A 19731-nucleotide genomic window follows, 5' to 3' on the forward strand; every position below is an offset into this window, starting at 1 on the left:
TTGAATATACAACCTTCGAATTCTAGCAGGAAGCTCATTACATATGCCACTCAGTTTAGATTCCCAAGGCTAATATTGATCTGAAATTTGTTATGATAAAAGCCAAGTTCATACACTGTGACTCTCACTTCCCTGATTACAATGGACTGATTCAGGGTTAGACACTTGACCCAGGCTGAACTAATTGGGTATGAATTCCTTACCCAACATTTGCTGAGTGAATGAATTCTTGGTCTATCCCCACTTTTGTCAGTTGGATATGAAAGGAAAAAACTGAACTCACTGGTGAGAATCTACATATGGTGATCTCTAAGAATCTCTAAATACTCCATTTATTTCAACACTGTAATAAGTATCAAAATATTTGACTTATCCAAATTTGCCTCAAAATCCTCCAGTGTTTATTCAGTTGGCCTTACCTTAATGTGTCTGAAATCTCCAAAGACAATTATATTGTTAAGTCCATGAGGCCACTTTTGAGATCAAGGACAACTTCCTGAGATGAATTTTCCCTCCTGAAATCTTACCCTAGAAACACAGTCTGATTTTTTTACCTGCTTTAATGCTTGCCTGAGCATTAATTAATCTCTTAGGATTCTTACTCCAACTTTACCCCAGAATTTTGGGTACAGGCAAACTTTGCACAGCTCTTGATTTTCTTTCTGCCTTGAAAGAAGTACAGCATTTGCAAGCATAAATAAACCTATTAAAGCAATGTTTTGAAGGACTACTGCTTTTAAGATTTTGTTCTTTTTATGAGCATAAGAAGCAAGTCAAAAAATCTATAGGAATACCTAGAGAGGTGTTTTAACTCAAGACACCTTGAAGACACCAAAAATAGAACACTGTATGTTTTTTCTTTTTATGGTAAACTTATGCTGAATAATTACATTCAGCATAGATTCAATATAGTGGTCATTTGATATTAATTTCCACTTCCTTCTCAAATAAAAAAAATGGTAAGGACACTTAACCATTAAGAAAATAGTGTCTGATTTTTCTGGTTCAAGTTTTTTCTCCAAGTTTCATTGATCTTCTTTTGGGTCCTACACTCTTCTCCACTCCCACCAATCTGCAACAGTATGTTGGTCCTTACTTAGAGACTTTATAACGACCTGCAAAACGTTTTTAGGCTTCGTTTATGCACTTGTTCAAAATTATTCTCCTTGGTGTAAAAAGACTACAATTTGGGGTCCATCTTGAGTGTTTTGGCAGATACCAGAAGGGGAGCTATTTCCAAGGAGAGCATCCTTAGCTATTCCCTTGGGGCAGAAGCTCAGGGCTGTAATAGAATTTTTCTGAAGCTACCATAGTATAGACTATACAAGTACACAAGTCTTTTGTCTTTTATGAGTTTTCTAATTAATCATTGTAGAGAAATAGCTAAAGAAAAGTGAATTCCCATAGAATAAGAAGGTATAGAACTTCATACATTTTACAAAATTTTTATAGCTGTGGTTTATTACTTTTACTTCTTGTGTGCAGGTAGCTAGAAACTGCCCTTTAACTTCTGCTGCCTAGTTTATTCCTGAGGGCAGTTCTCACCAAATATTAATCCTTTCTGACTCCCGTTAAGTGGAAGTACACAGCTAATTAGAGAAGGACAATGGATATAAACCAGTTCATATGCGGTTGTTTCAGAATTATTTGCACTTCTGAGGCTTTCCAGAAGGAGTAAAATCTATTTCAGTGCCCGCTTCAGACTTTTACTACACTTTCTTAACATGTCTGGGTTTTATGTGACAATGCAGGGAACAGCTTGGAACAATGCTTCTCACAGGCTTTCATCTAAATGCCTTTAAAGTCAGAGGATTATTAACTAATATAGACTGCAATAGAAGTAACACAAATGACATGCTTCACAATATACAGTATATATATTCACCAATTCAAAGAGCTCTCTTTAACATGAAGAGAAGTATGTTTTTAGATTGAGTATCTCTGCAAATGTCCCACAGACCAGCTTGTGCCCTAATCTAACATACAATACATAAAGAACCTGGACCTTATGTAAGATGATCTTGGATTTAAGACAATAACACTACCTGTGTGGTCTTGGACAGGCAAAGTGAAATATTTGTGCCAGTCTCCTCATGGAGATTATAATAATATCTTATTCCATTGGGCTTCTGTGAGGATTAAATTAGCAATAATGTAGGGATTGTACTTAACATAGAGCTTGCCATATTTTAGAAACTCAATAAATATTAGGTTATTTTTCTTTCACTTTTTCTCAGAACTTTAGAAACCAGAGGTGAGAACATCACAAAAGAACAAATGACTCTGCTTACACTAATATGTGCCAAGAAGCAAAAGTATCCAAATGAACTATTTTATTCAGGAGGTCCACTTACCAAAGAGAGATTCAGAATTCAATTATGGAGCAAGGATTTGTGACTACCTAATTTATTCTCTTCTTTGTTCATTGTCAAATGAAATTGATATCACCCTCCACATTGAACCATCAGGGAATTTGGTTCAGAGCTTTTAGACAAGCTTCTGTTTCCCTGAAGCCACTTTCTGAAGGAAACATCCAAAACATAATGTTTTTACTTTCAAAAGCCAAGATATATATGAGATTCAGCATATTTCAGAGACACCCAAGGAGATACAGGCACAGTAAGTCTAGGGTTAGGTCCCAGAATCTACATTTTTAATTACCCAGGTGAGTCGTACCCAGGTGAGCCCTTGGTCCCATTTTAATAAACAACAATGTACAGCATCTGCTGACCAGGGGAGTTAAGGGCAATGTGACTGATAAAATCTTGGTCATGATTTTTGTTGGAGGATTGTTACCTGGTATGCCTCTCCACGAACCTTTGTCATGAGATAGAAAAGTAGCTTTTAAGATTAAAAACAGTCCTCAGATTGTGGTCAGCTTACTTATGTCTTCTTTCCTGGACTGAATGAAGCCAATTTCTGTCCCTAATGTGGGTGAGTTTTATTCAATCAGTTGAAGATCTGAATATAATGAAAAGGTTGAGTAGGAGGTAACTCTTCCTGCCTGACTGCTTGAGGTGGAATATTGGGCTTTTCTGGACTTTGGACTCAGGCTGAAGCATTTGTCCTTCTTCAAGCTTTCTGGTTTTCAGACTGGAACTTACACCATCAGCTCACCTGACTCTCAGGCCTTCAGACTTTGACTGGAACTACACATCAGCTCTCGTGGGCCTCCAGTTTGCCAACTGCAGATCTTCTCAGCTTCCATAATCATGTGAGCCAGTTGCTTTTAAATGTCTCTCCCCACCTCATCTCTCTGTCTCTGTCTCATATCTATGTCTATATCTATGTCTATGTCTATATCTATATCTCTATATATATGTCAAAAGTGGGATGATATATTCAACATACTGAAAAATAACTACCAGCCAAGAATTATATATATTATATATTATTATATCTGGCATTATTATTATTAATTATTATTATTATTATCTGGAATTATTATATCTGGCAAAACTGTTCTTTACAAATGATGGAGAAATAAAGACTTCCCTAGATAAAAATTGAAGGAGTTTATCATCACTAGACCTGCTTTACAAGAATTGCTAAAGGGAGTATTTCAAGTTGAAAGAGAGAGTAGGAAAAAAAAATAATAAAACTCAACAAAATTGAGTTAGTTTTTTAAAAAGATAAACAAAATTGACAAACCTTTAACTAGACTAAGAAAAACAGACTCAAATAAATAAAATTAGAAATGAAAGAGGAGACATTACAACTGACACCACAGAAATACAAAGGATCATAAGAGATTACTATGAACAATTATATGCCAACAAATTGGATAACCTAGAAGAAATGGATAAGTTCATAGAAACATACAACTTACCAAGACTGAATTGTGAAGAAATGTTAAAATCTGAACTGATCTCTAACTAATAAGGAGATTAAATCAGCAATCAAAAACCTCCCAACAAAAAAAAAGCCCAAGACCAGATGTCTTTATTAAATAATTCTACCAAACATTTAAAGAATAATTAACAGGGGCTTCCGTGGTGGTGCAGTGGTTGAGAGTCCACCTGCCAATGCAGGGGACACGGGTTCGTTCCTCAGTCCGGGAAGACCCCACTTGCCGTGGAGCGGCTGGGCCCGTGAGCCATGGCCACTGAGCCTGCACATTCGGAGCCTGTGCTCCGCAACGGGAGAGGCCACAACAGTGAGAGGCCTGCATACCGCAAAAACAAACAGACAAATAATAAATAAATAAATAATAATTAACAGAAGTCCTTCTAAAACTCTTCCAAAAATTTAAGATGAGGGTACCCTCCCAAAAATCATTACCAGTATTACTGGGATAGCAAAATCAGGCAAAGAACAATACTACAAGAAAAGAAAACAACAGATCAATAACCTTGATGAATATTGATACAAAAGTCCTCAAAAAAATTCTAACAAAGAGAATCCAACAACACATTGAAAGGATTATATATCATGACCAATTGGAATTTTTTTTCTGGAGTGCAAGAATGGTTCAATATATGAAAATGAATTAATGTAACACACCACAGAACAGAATAAATATCAAAAACTAAACCATATGATCATCTCAATTTAGGCAGAAAAGCATTTGACCAAATTCAACATCCTTTCATATTAAAAACACTCAATAAACTAGGAAAAGAAGGAAGTTACCTCAACATAATAAAGTGAATATATGAAAAGACAACAGCTAACATCATATTCAAAGTGAAAATCTTAAAACTTTCCCTATAAGTCAAGGCAAGAACTCTCGCCATTTCTGTTTAATGTAGTGTTAAAAATCTTAGCCAAAGCAATTAGGCAAGAAAGAGCAATAAAAGGTATCCAAATCAGAAAGAAAAACTAAAATTGTCTCTGTTCACAGATAACATGATTTTATATAGAGAAATGCCTAAAGACTTCACATAAAAAACTGTTAGACTTAATAAAATTCATTCAAGTTGCAGAATACAAAATCAACACATAAAAATCAGTTATGTTTCTGTACAGTAATAATGAACAATCCAAAAAAAATTTAGATAATAATTCTATTTACAATAACATCAAAATGAACAAAATATTTAATAATAAACTTAACCAACAAAGCAAAAGACTTGTACACTGCAAACTACAAAATATTGCTGAAAGAAAATTTTTAAAAGACACAAATAAATAAAAAGGCATTCCTTGCTTATGGATTGGAAGAATTAATGTTAAAATATCTGTACTCCCCAAAGCAATTTACTAATGCAATGCAATCCCTATCAAAATACCATGGTAACTTTTGCATAAATAGAAAAAATCCTAAAATTCATATAGAATCTCAAACCCAAATAGCCAAGAAAATTTTGAGAATAAAAAATAAAGTTGGAGGACTTAAATGTCCTGATTTCAAAACATATTACAAAGCTACAGTAATCATAACAGTATGGTACTGGCATAAAGAAAGACATAGAAACCAATAAAATAGAATAGAGAGCCCAGAAATAAACCCACATATAAATGGTCAAATAATCTTTGCCAAGGATGCTAAGACACAAAGGGGAAAAATAAACTCTTCGACAAATGGTGTTGAGAAAACTGGATATCCACAAGCAAAATAATGAAGTTGGAACCTTTCCTTACACCATATACAAACATTAACTCACAGTGGATTAAAGACCTCAACATAAGGCATGAAGCTATAAAACTCCTAGAGAAAACACAAGGGGAAATCTTCATGATATTGGACTTAGCAATAATTTCTTGGATGTGAAGCCAAAAGCACAGGCAACAAAAGCAAAAATAGACAAGAGGGACTACATCAAACTTAAAAACTTCTGCACAGTAAAGGAAACAATCAACAGAATGAAAAGACAACCTACAGAATGAGAGAAAATATTTGCAAAGCATATATCTGATGAGGGATTATTATCCATAATATATATTTAAAAAATTCTACAATTCAACAATAAAAACCCAAACAATCCAATTAAAAAATTGGCAGAGGAACTGAATAGATATTCTCCAAAAGAAATATACAAATGGACAACAAGCATATGAAAAGATGTTCAGCATCACTAATTATCAGGGAAGTGCCAATCAAAACCACACTCATGGGCTTCCCTGGTGGCGCAGTGGTTGAGAGTCCGCCTGCTGATGCAGGGGACACGGGTTCATGCCCCGGTCTGGGAAGATCCCACATGCCGCGGAGCGGCTGGGCGCGTGAGCCATGGCCGCTGAGCCTGCACGTCCGGAGCCTGTGCTCCGCAACGGGAGAAGCCACAAGAGTGAAAGGCCCGCATACCGCCAAAAAAAAAAAAAAACAACACACTCATTAGGATAGCCATTTTCAAAAAATAAAAATAAAAAGTATTGGCGAACATGTGGAGAAATTGGAACACTTGTACACAGTTGGTGGGAATGTACAATCGTATAACCACTATGGAAAAGGGTATAAGATTGCTCAAAAAATTAAAATTACCATATGCAAATTTATGGGTATATAGCCAAAAGGATTGAACAGAATCTCAGGGAGGTATTTACACACTGATGTTCACTTCAGTATTATTCACAATAGCTAAGAGGTGGGAGTGACCTAAATGTTCACCAATCAATGAACGGAATGGAAAAAAAAAGCTCTTGTATATGTTAAATATTCATTTTGAATGCTTTTGGCACATGTAGGCATGTACATATACTTTATACAGTCTCTATCTCTCTCCATTATATGTGCATATATGTATATATATGTATATATATATACATAAGTAGAAAAAGAAACAGAGAAAGTATATATATATGTATACATTGTATGTATATATGTATCTATGTGTATATATGTACCTATGTATCTATGTGTATATATGTATATGTATATATATATATATATATACCTTCTCTGTTTCTTTTTCTATCTATCTATCATCTATCTATTTATCTATCTGCCTACCTATTTTTAAAAATCTTAATGGAGAAAAATTCATAAACTGACTTTGTGGAACTGCTCCCTACTCCAAATAATCTTCTACTAACAGACTGGACATTTGAGTGTAGCAACTCTCTCTGCTTCTCTAGGAAGGCAAACGTCTGCATTACAGGAATCTGTTAACAGACTAATCTTATTGTTAGTAAGAGTGGATCACTTTGGCATTAGTAATTCAGTCATTCATGCTTTCAACACTGCTTGTAGAAAAATTGACTTGACTTCTGTCTAAGTGCTGCTGAGTCAGACCTCTTAATGATTTCTTCTTTACTGCATTTCCAATGCAGTTCCACGATGATGAAATAATTTCAGCATCTTGAAAGTAGAATCATTAAATTAAAGATGATCTCACAGAGAACTAAGATTTGCAAGGAGCTATATAGTGAGGATACAGACCGGGTTATATACAATCAACAACAACAAAAAACTTTTCTGCAATCTGCTTACTCCTTATTATGATTTGTGTCTAACTGGCCCCCTGTGGCTGTCTGAACACATGACCACAATTTGTTGACACTCCTCGCCCTGAGAAGTGGGGTCTGTGTTTCTTCCCCTTGAAACTGGCTGGGCATGTACCTGCTTTGACCAACAAAATACAATGAAAGTGACACTTACAATACTTCTGAGGCTAGGCTATAAAAGAACTTGAAGTTTCTGCCTTGTTCAAAGCGATGTCTCCTCTGAAGTATTGAGCTTAGTTTAAGGGGTCAGACAACCTGAGGTCACCATGCTATGCAAAAGCCTAAGATTCATAAAGAGGTATATGAATGCCCAACTTTTAAGTTGATCATTTAAGATTGAGCCCAACCTTTAAGTCATCTCAACTCACACAGCAGACATGGAGAAGGGGTCAGTTAGTAGCCAACACTCATAGCAATATACTACCTGGTCATTCGTTTGTGTAACATTTGAAAAGGTAAAATATAATCAATTCAATTGGTAAAAAACAAACAAACAAGAGCTTATATTATGTACCAGATATTGTATCGGGTCATTCTTTTTCTCAGAGAAGGACCCCAAATTTGTGACAACTTCAACCTCACAAAACCTGGATTCACCCTATCCACAAGCCATTGTTGATCAGAGAGTTCACACACATTCTCCCTGGGGCTGAGAACAATTAACAACTGTAATCAAAGTTCAGATAATTGAAGCAGAGAGATGGAAGCCCACCTCCTCTCGTTACAAAGTGAGGAAATTGGCTCTCTGATCTTCGCAAAATCATAAAGTTACTTTAAAATACATTCATTTATTCACTCATTTATTCATTCCATATGCATACACTGAGCAGCAGCTATAAGCCAGGTATAAGCTGTTTCATCTGAGTTAAGCCTTTCTCTAGCTGGCTCCTGTTCAGTTTCTAAACTTGGGTGGATGGGGGGACATTTGGATTCAGAGAATAAAGAGGGCAGCTACATCTCTACCCCGCGGAGCATCTGGAAGGCAATTAGACTTTAATATGCAAACACTTCACCACCACCAGCCTCACACTTTAACCTGATCAGAGGCATTTCTGGGTGATAGGTAATCTGTGAACTTCTGAGAACTGCACTGTCTTAATTCACTTCTCATACATCTATTTATTAGAAAGTGTCTATTAGAATTGTTGTCCTAAAAGATGGTATAAAAATAGAAGGATCTTACAAAGCCGGCAAAGGAAACAGAGATAAATGGTGTGGTCTTGAGCATAGAGAAGTGATACTCAATACATTTGGATGTCATGAAAAAGAAGACAAAGTGAGAAAAATAAAAATCAGAACATTTGGCTCTATCTATGTGCCTCACTTTAAAATATTTTTTTAAAAATTAATAGTATTTGGATGTATTTAAATGTTGATTGTACATATTACAGCTCTCAACGCAAGGCTCTCCTGGTACTCTATTTTACTCTCAACAGCTTTGAACTACAGAGATGATCAGGAATGAATATTTAAAGTTGACTTGATTAACAAAGTAACAATGTCAATTTTTACTCTGCTTACAACGTATTGAGATTATAATTACTTTTAATCTTTTCTTATTTGTATTTAAAATGTTTCATACTTATTGTACTTATTCCCACATGTTCCTTTCACTCCCAATTTTGAGAAAAAAATTGAGAAGAAACTTTTTTCCTAAATACTCTACGTTTCTTTGGTTAAAGAGCAGTGAGTGAAACTGTTTGATTATTGTAAAACAAGCAGTTTCAGGGCATATCGAGTGGACTGATACCCAGAAAATGTCATTAAGCTGTGATCAAGGAAAGAAGATGAGACGATGGATTCCAGTGAACTCAATCACTGTTTGCAGCCTAACTCTGGGCAAGTCAACATACTGATAAGAGGACATGACAATGTCAAGGACTGATGAAATACCCAGAGACATGCAGGGTCATCCATTATCTAATTATGCCATTTTGGAAGTGATTTAAGCAAAAATATTATTCTGGGGTGAAGACAGAATAGGAGAACTAACATTTATTTAGCATCTATTGTGTGCCAGGTATTTTACATATGTTATTTCATTTGATCCTCAAAACAGGTCTTTAAAGTGGGTATTACAACCTCATTTTATATATAAGGGAACAAACTCTAAGACCAGTAAATAGACCTTCTAACTGAGCAGAACTAAGTAAGGGGAGGAGCAGTGTTTCAAACCAGATTTTTATTACTACAGAGTTATTGTCTTTATAAAATGTTGCCATTTAAAAAACAAATAGAGATAATATGGGAGTTAAAGATATCTATGAGCACTGTATAAACATTTATAATGTATATTTTTCTCAGTTTTTATTGAAATACTAGAATTCTTCACTATTAAATTTTCACTTTCAAACCTTCAAGTTTGAGACCTTTGATACTGAAGTGAGAGCTTTGAAGATTTGCACAAAACTTACATGAAGTCTCTTAATTGAACTTCAGAGGAGGTCATCTGCGTGAATGGGAAGGTAGACAGGTTGATTTTCAGGAAAGATGGGGTGGACTAAAGACTGATGGTTTAATAAACTGGAGGAGCATTGCTGTGAGCAGGTGAGAAGGAAAGCAAACAGAAGGTTGCCTGAAGTAAAAATGGGGTGTGAGGGGAGGCATAGATAAACTAATCTAGAGACCTAGACCCAGCCCAGAGGCTGAGTCAACATCAAGTGGAGGGGGGGGGAAGGAAGAAGTAGCTGTAGTCAATGGGACTTGAATATCTACCTTTTCACCTGCCATACAATGTTAACCACCATATTCCTGAGGTTCCTACCAACGCCCAGTACCCTGCCCCAGATGGGGGAAACTTAGGGGGTCCCAGGTGCAAATGCAGCAGCATGCTCAAAGGTGGAGCGGCAGCCCACGCCTTCTCTGAGGGGGGCACACATTTTCTGGTCCATGACACTCATCTACACATGAAAACCAGGGAGATGAGAATCATCAGACACCCCAGAGCTCCATCTCCCAACTCCCCCAAAATATCTTTCTTAGACAGAAGGAGGATGACAGAATGACTAAGACACAGATGGCTCTTGTTTTTCTTTACCTACTCTACCTCCATGCCTAGGGAAACGCAGTCTGTATCCTGAATCTTAAGATAGTAACAGAGATTTGCACCCTTCTCCCCAGAAGGAAGGGTTACTTTGGCCACCACTTGACTTCTCTTGGGGATCCTGAGAGATAGGAGAGTTTGGTGGACAATAGTCCACCCCCCGCAATATTTTATGACTCCAGTTTTATCTGTGGCAGTTGAGAAGGGCTCCAGAGGACTTGTCTGCTTCTATATGCAGCCTTGCTCCACAAGCCTAGGAGTTTAGTCAGCATTTGGAGCAGATATATATTCTCTGATACCCTCCCCACAGATTAGGATTTGACCAACCGGTGAGTTGGCAGAAAGTTCCAAATAGACATAGGCTAGTGCCGTACTGTTCAGGATTTGGAGAGTAAAGATTTCCCCCAAGCTTAAAGTTAGGGCTGGCAGGAAGAATGTAAAAATGCAAATTACAGACTCCTAGCCCAATGGAGCCTGTCTAATAAAAAAATCATTCATTATTGATTTACCTTAAGGGGATAAAAAATACAATATGCAATAAATCTCCTTTGCCATTCTAGGCATCAAAAATTTTAAATGGCCACCTGGGGGAAGCTTTAAAAATGAACAATGCCACAGTAAAGAAGGTTTCCGGATCATTCCATGCTTTCGCTATATGTTGAACTAAGTAACCAAACGTCTTAGGAAGACTCTAAAGGTGTCAGAAATACAGATGAGCCTAATCCAACATTGTTTTAAGTAAAGGCCTCAAATGACTTATATTCCAATGACCAAGGAAAAGAAATTGTCTGCTTTCTCTAAGAACAGTCCAAGCAGGGCCCCCATTAGCCTGCATAATGGCTTTGAGTGAATTAGACAATGATGGCTTCTCTGGGTGGAGGCTGCCCATGTAGCAGCTGGGGCGGGGAGCAAAAGCTGATCAAAAGCTCCTCACTACCTTGGCCTCAGCATACGCCTGATCAGCTGTATGCAGCAGCTCTGGTTAGGTTAAAATAAAAAAAAAACCCTATTCTTCAGTGGGGTGAAACCTAGGTTGGGAGTCTCAAGAAACATGTATAATTTGCCCACGAAGAAGTCTCTCTTAGTCCCATAGAAGGCTTCATCAGGACCAGCCTTGGACATGTTACTTAAATACTCTCTCATACTGACATTCAAGAATGCTTTTTTAAGAATGTTTTAAAACTAAAATATTGGGCTTCCCTGGTGGCGCAGTGGCTGAGAGTCCGCCTGCCGATGCAGGGGACACGGGTTCGTGCCCCGTTCCGGAGGATCCCACATGCCGCGGAGCGGCTAGGCCCGTGAGCCATGGCTGCTGAGCCTGCGTGTCCGGAGCCTGTGCTCCACAACGGGAGAGGCCACAACGGTGAGAGGCCCGCGTACCGCAAAAAAAAAAAAAAAAAAAAAACTAAAATATTTATCCCAGTGCACCCAGGGGAAAAGTAAGGGCTGGTGCATAGATTTGTAGGCTCCTGACCAATGATTCACTTACCTCTCAACAAAGACTTCACAAGATGGAATTTGTATTCACTCAGGTAATTTACTTTGTTTTCAAAGACAAATGGGACTCCTTTGAAGGAGGCTGTCACACAGATTTTATGTTTCAGATGTGTCTCCTTTGTTCATGTGTTTGTAAAACACAGGTGAGGATGTAGCTCTCCCTCCATCTGGAACTTCAAGGAGAACACAAGAAACAGCTGAATGTGCAAAGAGAAAATTGATTTTAAAGGCAAAATGAGTAGGTGTGTAGCTAATGTTTTAATAGTTCTTTGAGGGAATTTTCTGTCCCTACAAATTATATATACTCACTGTAAAACATTCAAACAATTGAATATTTGAGTCCCCTTCACTATTTTCCAAATGCTACAGCTTTCACCAGAGGCAACCATGGTTACTAATTGATTATTTCTAGAGATTTTTCAAAGAAATTATATACACACACATATCTATACATACATGTCTTTAGATATCGTTTTAAAGTAAACTTTTTTTAAATATACAAAAGTATGCATGTCATAATTTTACAGCTTAATGAATTGTCACAAATGCAATATAACTACTACCCAAGTCAAGAAATAGAACATTATCAGCACCTCAGAGGCCCCCTACATATCAATCTACATACAGTTTTTGTACATAAATGCAACATAAGATATACATTTTCTGCCGTTTACTTTTTCCTCTTAAGAATGTTGTTATGCCAAGAACATATATACTTGTTACACTATCATATAATATTCCTTAGTATGGACTTCATATAAGTTATTTAACATTACCCTATTAATAGACATTTAGTTTATTAAAATGATCTTGTATAACATTTTAAGCTCAGAAGTTTCAACTCTTTGTTTTACCAAAATAAAAGTCACCCTTTTGGATCTTTATTTTACCAAAAATAATTGCTAACATAAGACTGCAATAATCCACATGTTGAAAAAGGCCTTCCAGGGGCCATCCAGATCTTCTGAGTGATCTGTGCAGATATTATTCAGTGAGGGGGCAAGCAGATCGTCTTGACTTCTTGTACCTCCATTTCTCACACAGGGGCAGGTAAGACTTGCCAGGCATGGAGAATAGCTAGGGCTGTAGTCTGAATCCTAGAGCCAGCATTTTCTGGGGAAAAAAAAAAAGACTCTTGGTTTGTCACATTTGCCAATTTCATGAGTTCAGTACTCCCTCAAGACTAATCTCAAGGGCTTCCCTGGTGGCGCAGTGGTTGAGAGTCTGCCTGCCAATGCAGGGGACACGGGTTCATGCCCCGGTCCGGGAGGATCCCATGTGCCGCGGAGCGACTGGGCACGTGAGCCATGGCCGCTGAGCCTGCGCGACTGGAGCCTGTGCTCCGCAACGGGAGAGGCCACAGCAGTGAGAGGCCCGCGTACCGCAAAAAAAAAAAAAAAAAAAAAGACTAATTTCAAGTGACCAACTTGACCTAACTGAACACAGTGTTGGGAAAAGATGCAGACAATTAGCATTGAATGGCGGCAAGATGGCTCCAACACACTGCCTGGGGTCTGAGGTAAGATAGTACCTACGTGACTGCATGGAAAGTTGTCAAAAGAACCACGAATCAGAGCTAACTTTTAAAAAAGGAGAGTGGAAATTTGAAATAATACCCAAAGGTAAGGATAAGTGAAGAAATGTCTTGGGTATTGCTTTGAACAGGATTGAGTGTTCAAGCAGTGCCTGTTTTAATCAGCCACGTGATACTTGGTACATGAGTGGTTGATCTGTCCACTCAACAGGTAAATGTTAATATTCTATCAATATAATTATCATATGTTATGGTGGAAAGCTGTATATGGTAGAATTTCCCTTCTTCTTGCCTGCAACAGTCAGTAGAGAGAAGAAACAACCTACAAAGAAATCAACAAAAATTGAGACAGGACAATTAGATAACAGCATCTCTCAAAAATAACTGCATTGAGTTGAGACCAATTTATTTTGTACCTTTCACATATCATGGGCTGTTCTTGGTATTCAGGGAAACTGTAAACAGGGAACGGAAAGTTAAAGGAAGAGAGCTTTAAAAAGCAAAGCAAGGTTGGAAAGGAGAAGAATGGTCATTATGCATCCTAATGTTCAAAAATAATTCTAGAGAGAGTCAGAAAGAGAGTGAGGGTGGGTAGAGAGATTTGAAGTCCTTTCTAAGCAAGACACAAAATGAAGAAGCCATGAAAGAAAAGACTGATAAACTTGATCACATGAATAGCATTTGAAATGGCAAATATATACCGTCAACTAAGTATAAATGAACAAACAAACACAAAGCCCAGATATTTCACATTGCCAGGGTCAGTCCCTACTGATGGCTCTCAAACTGTGTTAGTTTTCTGTCATTGTCTGTTTTAGTTAGCTAGGGCTGCGATAACAGAATACCACATTTTCTCAAGGTTCTTGAGGCTGGAAGTCCAAGATGAAGGTGCCAGTGAAGTTGATTTCTGCCGAGGCCTTTCTCCTTGCTTTGCTGATGACTGCCTTCTTGCTTGTCCTCACATGGCCTTTTCTCTGTGTATGCATGGAATGAGAGAGAGAGATCTCTGTTGTTTCTTCCTCTTATTAGGACATGAGTCCTATAAGATTAGGGTCTCATCCTTATGACCTCAGTTACCTCCTTAAAGATTCTATCTTCAAATACAGTCACCTTGAGAGTTAGGGCTTCAACATACAACATTTGGAGAGACACAATTCAGTCCATGACACTGGCATAACACATTATACAAATTCATCAGTTTAAACCAACACAAATTTATTATCTTGCAGTTCTGTTGGGTCAGAAATCTAGGTTGGGTTTTCTGCTCCAGGTTTCACAAAGATGAAATCATGGTTTCGTTCTCTGGGTTTTTATCGAGAGACTCTGCTTCCCAGCTTATTCGGGTTTTTGGCAGAATCCAGTTCCTTGCAGTTGGAGCTCCCTGTTTCCTTGCTGGCTGTCATTTGGGGACCACCCTTAGCATCTAGAGGCCTCTCTCAGGTTTTTATATGTGGGCCCCTCTGTCTTACAGCCAGCGACAGTAGTGAGTCAAATTCTTCTCACACTTGAAATCTTTGACTTCTTGTTTTATATTTTAAGCTATCGTGATTAGATTGGACCCACCTGTATAATCCAGGCTAATATCCTGATTTAAGGTCTGCAATCTTAATCACATCTGCAAATTCCCTTTTGCCATGTAATATAACATCTTTACAGCTTCTAGAGATTAGCGCAAAGAAAACTTTGGGGGCCCATTATTCAATTTACCACAGTAGCAACTATATTAGAGCTTCAAATATATCCAAGAGATATTTATGGAAACATTAAACAATAACGGTGACAGAAGGTCTTGGTTTATTTGTTCAGGCTTATGAGAATGGTTCTAGCATTTCATCATTCAGCATGGTGCTGGCTCCTGACCTGAGGGGTGTGTGTGTATGGTGTGTATGTGTTGTGTGTCTGACTTCTCTGTTAATACATGTATATTTTAAAGTATCCATTTATCCCTATTTTACGATTTTTTTTCCCTTTATTTTTTTGGGCTGAATTGGGTCTTAGTTGCGGCACACGGGGTCTTCACTGAGGCATGCGGGATCTTTTGTTGTGTCTTGGGCTCCTCTTTAGTTGTGGTGTGAGGGTTTTCTCCTCTCTAGTTCTGGTGCACAGGCTCCAGGGCACGTGGGCTCTGTAGTTTGCAGCACGCAGGCTCTCTCGTTGAGGTGTACGAGCTCAGTAGTTGTGGCACGCGGGCTTAGTTGTCTCACGGCATGTAGGATCTTGGCTCCCCACCAGGGATTGAACCCACAGCCCCTACATTGGAAGGTGGATTCTTTACCACTGGACCACCAGGGAAGTCCCTGTACAATTTTTAAAAATCAGTAATGGTTGTTTGAATGTTTGACATTGTCAAATGTCTTTGTGGCATCTACTATAATGCTTATATTTTTCCTTTGACCTATTAATATGGTACATTAATTATATTATTTATATTAATAGTTTTCTTATTATTGAATTATCCTCACATAATGGAGTTGTTTTAATATGTACTTATAATCCATATTATGTGAGATTTTTGCATAATTTTTTAGATACAATTTTCTTTCTTGTCTTGTTAGTTTCCATATCAGGGTTATGATGACCTCATAGGAAGAACTGGGATGATTTCTTTCTCTCTATTCTCTGGAACTGTTTAAATATTACACCAGTTATATGTGTTTTAAGAGTTTAAAAGAACTCATCTGAAAACCACTTGGGCCTAGCACTTTTTTGAGAGAAAGACTCTTCAATAACTTTCTTAATATTTTCCTCTTTTGGGGAATTATTGGATCAGTGCCTCATTAAAATAGAATAAAAATCCAGTCCTTCACCACAGTCAATACACAAACTTTGAATAAACACTGTATATATCAATACTTCAAGTTTTAAATATGACCAGTGGACTTGCTTCTTCCTTGTATCTTCTCTGGGCTGGATTGACAATACTACTACTCACAGAGGGACAAATATGTCTAAACTTTATAACATTCATAGTAGAGAAACTTGTCTCTCAGAAGTATGTTGATGGGAACGGAATTTCATCGACTTCTTAGTACTAATTTATAACTTTTTCCTAAAATGAAGAAAATGAAACTATATTTTCAAAATCTATTGACAATTTTTCCTCCGTACTCAGTTCCAACAATTTATTCTTTAAGGTTATACATTTATAATATCTTTTGATGAAAGAAATGAATTAAAATCTAATGAATTCCCTAAATGCATCTTCCTTGAACAGAAAATAAAATTCAAATCATCCTATTAAATTTGAAACGTTTTCAATGGTTACTTTATGTAAGTGTGCAATATTCAAATCATCACCTATTTCATGGTTAATTATTGTTAAATTATGGAAAATGTCACAATGGTCTGTAGAAACTATTCTTCCAAGCTTTTAGCTTTCATTTCTGCTCTGTTTGCCATTGAAAAACATGTGGCATTCTTTTCTTGCATGAAAGTATTAAAGTTATTAGAAATACAGAAGAGACTACGGAAAAGTAAGCCTGGATGTCTCTTCTGCATCTTTAAAATGTTAGGACCAAAAACCCTAACAGATTTTTCCGTAGCTCAAATATTCTTAACAGAATTTTCCCCCTTGATAATCCTTGTATGTCAGTATGCAATAACAGTTATTTATAGTCAACTCATATGGTAAATAAAATAAAGAGAGTAATCTCAGAGTGAATGCATTAGCCTTTATGTAATTCATAGTTCTTAATGCTTCAGTCTAATGCTTCCGTCAGCACAATATTTAGGTCCGCTGAAAATGTGATAACTAAGTCACGGTAAGTATGTGGAGCAAGAGGAACTCTCATATCCCGCCAGGGTGGGGCTGTAAACTGGTGCAACCACTTTAGAAGAAGGTTTCATCTTACCTAGTGAAGCTAAAGATATGCATATCCTACGACACAGCAAATTTCTGCTCCTAAGTATGTACCCTGGAGAAATACTTCTGTGCATCAGGATACATGATCTGGAAGGTTCAGAGCAGCACTGTGCACAATAATACCACACTGGGAAAGTCCCAAAACAAGACTCAATTTTAGAATGGCTCTAAGCGATCTGGCATATTCATTCAGTGGAACACAATGAAAAACAAACGAAAACAGCTACACAGAACACTATGCATGAGTTTTATAAATAGCATGTTGAGCAAAGGAATCAAGATACAAATGGGTATATATATTGTATGAGTCCATTATGCGAAGCTCAAAATAAAACAATGATGTTTAGTCCATTATGCAAAGCTCAAAATAAAAAAAGAAAAAACCCGATGATGTTTAGGGATATATAGTTAGATGAATAAACTACCGTAAATTAAATAGATAAAGGCAAAGAATGAATGACCCTAAAGGTCAGGAGAGTGTTTTTCTCTGGAGGTTAAAGGAAGTAAAAAAAAAAAAAAAAAAAAAAAAAACTGTATTGGAAGCTTTTCAGCTGTGGACAATATTTTGCTTCTTGCCTTGAGTAGTGATTAGACATGTGTATAGAATTATGCACTATGCTAGTTGTTGATTTTACTGTACATTATATCTAATATTCACAAATTTAGAAGAGGTTAAAAAAGCTAAGGGGTTCAAAATTTTATGGAGATTTTAAAAAAAATCTCAAGGTAAGACTCATAGGAAGCCTGATAATTATCTTCGGATATTTTAAAAGATGTCATGCTACAGTGGAAATTTTGGTTTCTTTTCAAACTCCTCTTTTTCTGGGTTCTCAGACCCCCTTTTCTGGAAATTACCCCCTCTACCTCCCCCTCCTAATTTCATTTACACGGTTGATGGTACTCATTTTAGTATAGTGGGACCCACCCACTCTCCCCCTACCCCCCATCTCCCCATCCCTCCCCACCCCTCCACCCCACACATGTAGCCACAGTTGATTAGTTGAAGAGAGAATAGCTGACTCAAATTAGGCCACAAGAATCCATTCTCTAGAAATGTGTATTTAGGACCCAATAGCGCAACTAGAACTTATAGTTGAAGTTACAGGGTAAAATATTTGACTTTATGGAAGCAATATATTGGTATTATTACAGCATCACTTTCTCCTCAGGTACTAACTGCTCTGTGCAGTCACCCTGGAGGAGTTTAAGTGTGGCTTGAATAACTGAAAGAGATTACAGGCAGAATATAGGAACAGACTAAACACTTCGATGAAAAACAAACCTGCAAAAGTGCTTAAACACAGAATATAGACACATGACCTTTTCCCCCATGCATCCTATTGCTTACCAATTTTAAGTGCCTCTATTTAAAAGTAGTAGTTTTCTCCTTAAATTTAAAGCATGTCATTCCTCTCCTCAAACCTCTAATCAACAGCTCCAATATAAGATTCATTTTACTCACATTTAGATTTAAGAACAGTTGCAGTTACTATTTTGTCAATATTCACTCTAATCTCTCCAGATTTCACCCTTTCGCTTCAACTGGGTGAACATGTTTGTCATTTTATGTGTTCAAACTCCCAACACTTGTTTCTTTCCTAGTGTACTGTTTTACTATTTCTTTAATAATAAAAATAATTATATATAAACAGATGTAATGTGCTGACTTTAAACGTCAGAATTATATTTTCTAAGATGAGGAACCAACATGGTAATGTTGAGTAAACATGAATTATTACTGACAGATTTTCTTTGGTGGATGGGCACAAGAATTCTTCAGGTCAGAACATTGATTAATCCATTGGAAAAAATTGTGTGCTGAAATTTAGATTATTACTGTAATGATAAAAAAAAATGTATCCCTATGCTGTACAGATCTTCCTTGACTTATGATGGAGTTACATAAGTTGATTGTTAAGTCGAGATGCACTTAATACATACCTAACCTATCAAACATCATAACAGCCTAGCCTACCTTAAATGTGTTCAGAACTTAGATTAGACTACAGTTGGGCAAAATCATCTTACACAAAGCCTATTTTATAATAAAGTGTCAAATATCTAATGTAATGTATTGAGTACTGTACTGAAAGTACAAACAGAGTGGTAGCATGGATACAGAGTGGTTTTAACTATATTGGTTGTTGGCCCTTGTGATCACGTGGCTGACTGGGAGCTGTGGGTCACTGCCTCTGTCCAGCATCATGAGAGAATGTTGCACTGCATATCACTAGCCCTGGAAAAGATAAAATTCAAACTACACTTTCTACTGAATGCATATTGTTTTTGCACTATGATAAAGTCAAAAAATCATAAGTCAAACCATCTAAGTTGGATGCTATCTCTATTGCATTATTCAAAGAAAGAGAAAGAAAAATAATAAGAAATGGAGAAATTGCATTATATATCATC

General features: G+C 37.0%; 1 long non-coding RNA gene across 6 annotated transcripts in view; it reads right to left on the reverse strand.

Moving 5' to 3' along the window:
- Nucleotides 1–3445: 3445 nt before the first annotated feature.
- The window catches only part of LOC109549138 (uncharacterized), a 65586-nt gene continuing 49300 nt past the window's right edge, over nt 3446–19731 (reverse strand). For 4 of the 6 annotated variants that reach the window (XR_004525764.2, XR_004525759.2, XR_004525763.2 and 1 more), the window contains one exon: nt 4196–13036. This is a non-coding gene — a long non-coding RNA (uncharacterized lncRNA). Of the gene's footprint in view, nt 4166–4195; nt 13037–19731 lie in introns of those variants that run through there. The other 2 variants (XR_012330651.1, XR_012330650.1) reach the window with 2 other exon arrangements.

The sequence above is a fragment of the Tursiops truncatus genome, chromosome 3 (assembly GCF_011762595.2).
Source record: "Tursiops truncatus isolate mTurTru1 chromosome 3, mTurTru1.mat.Y, whole genome shotgun sequence".
Lineage (NCBI taxonomy): Eukaryota > Metazoa > Chordata > Mammalia > Artiodactyla > Delphinidae > Tursiops > Tursiops truncatus.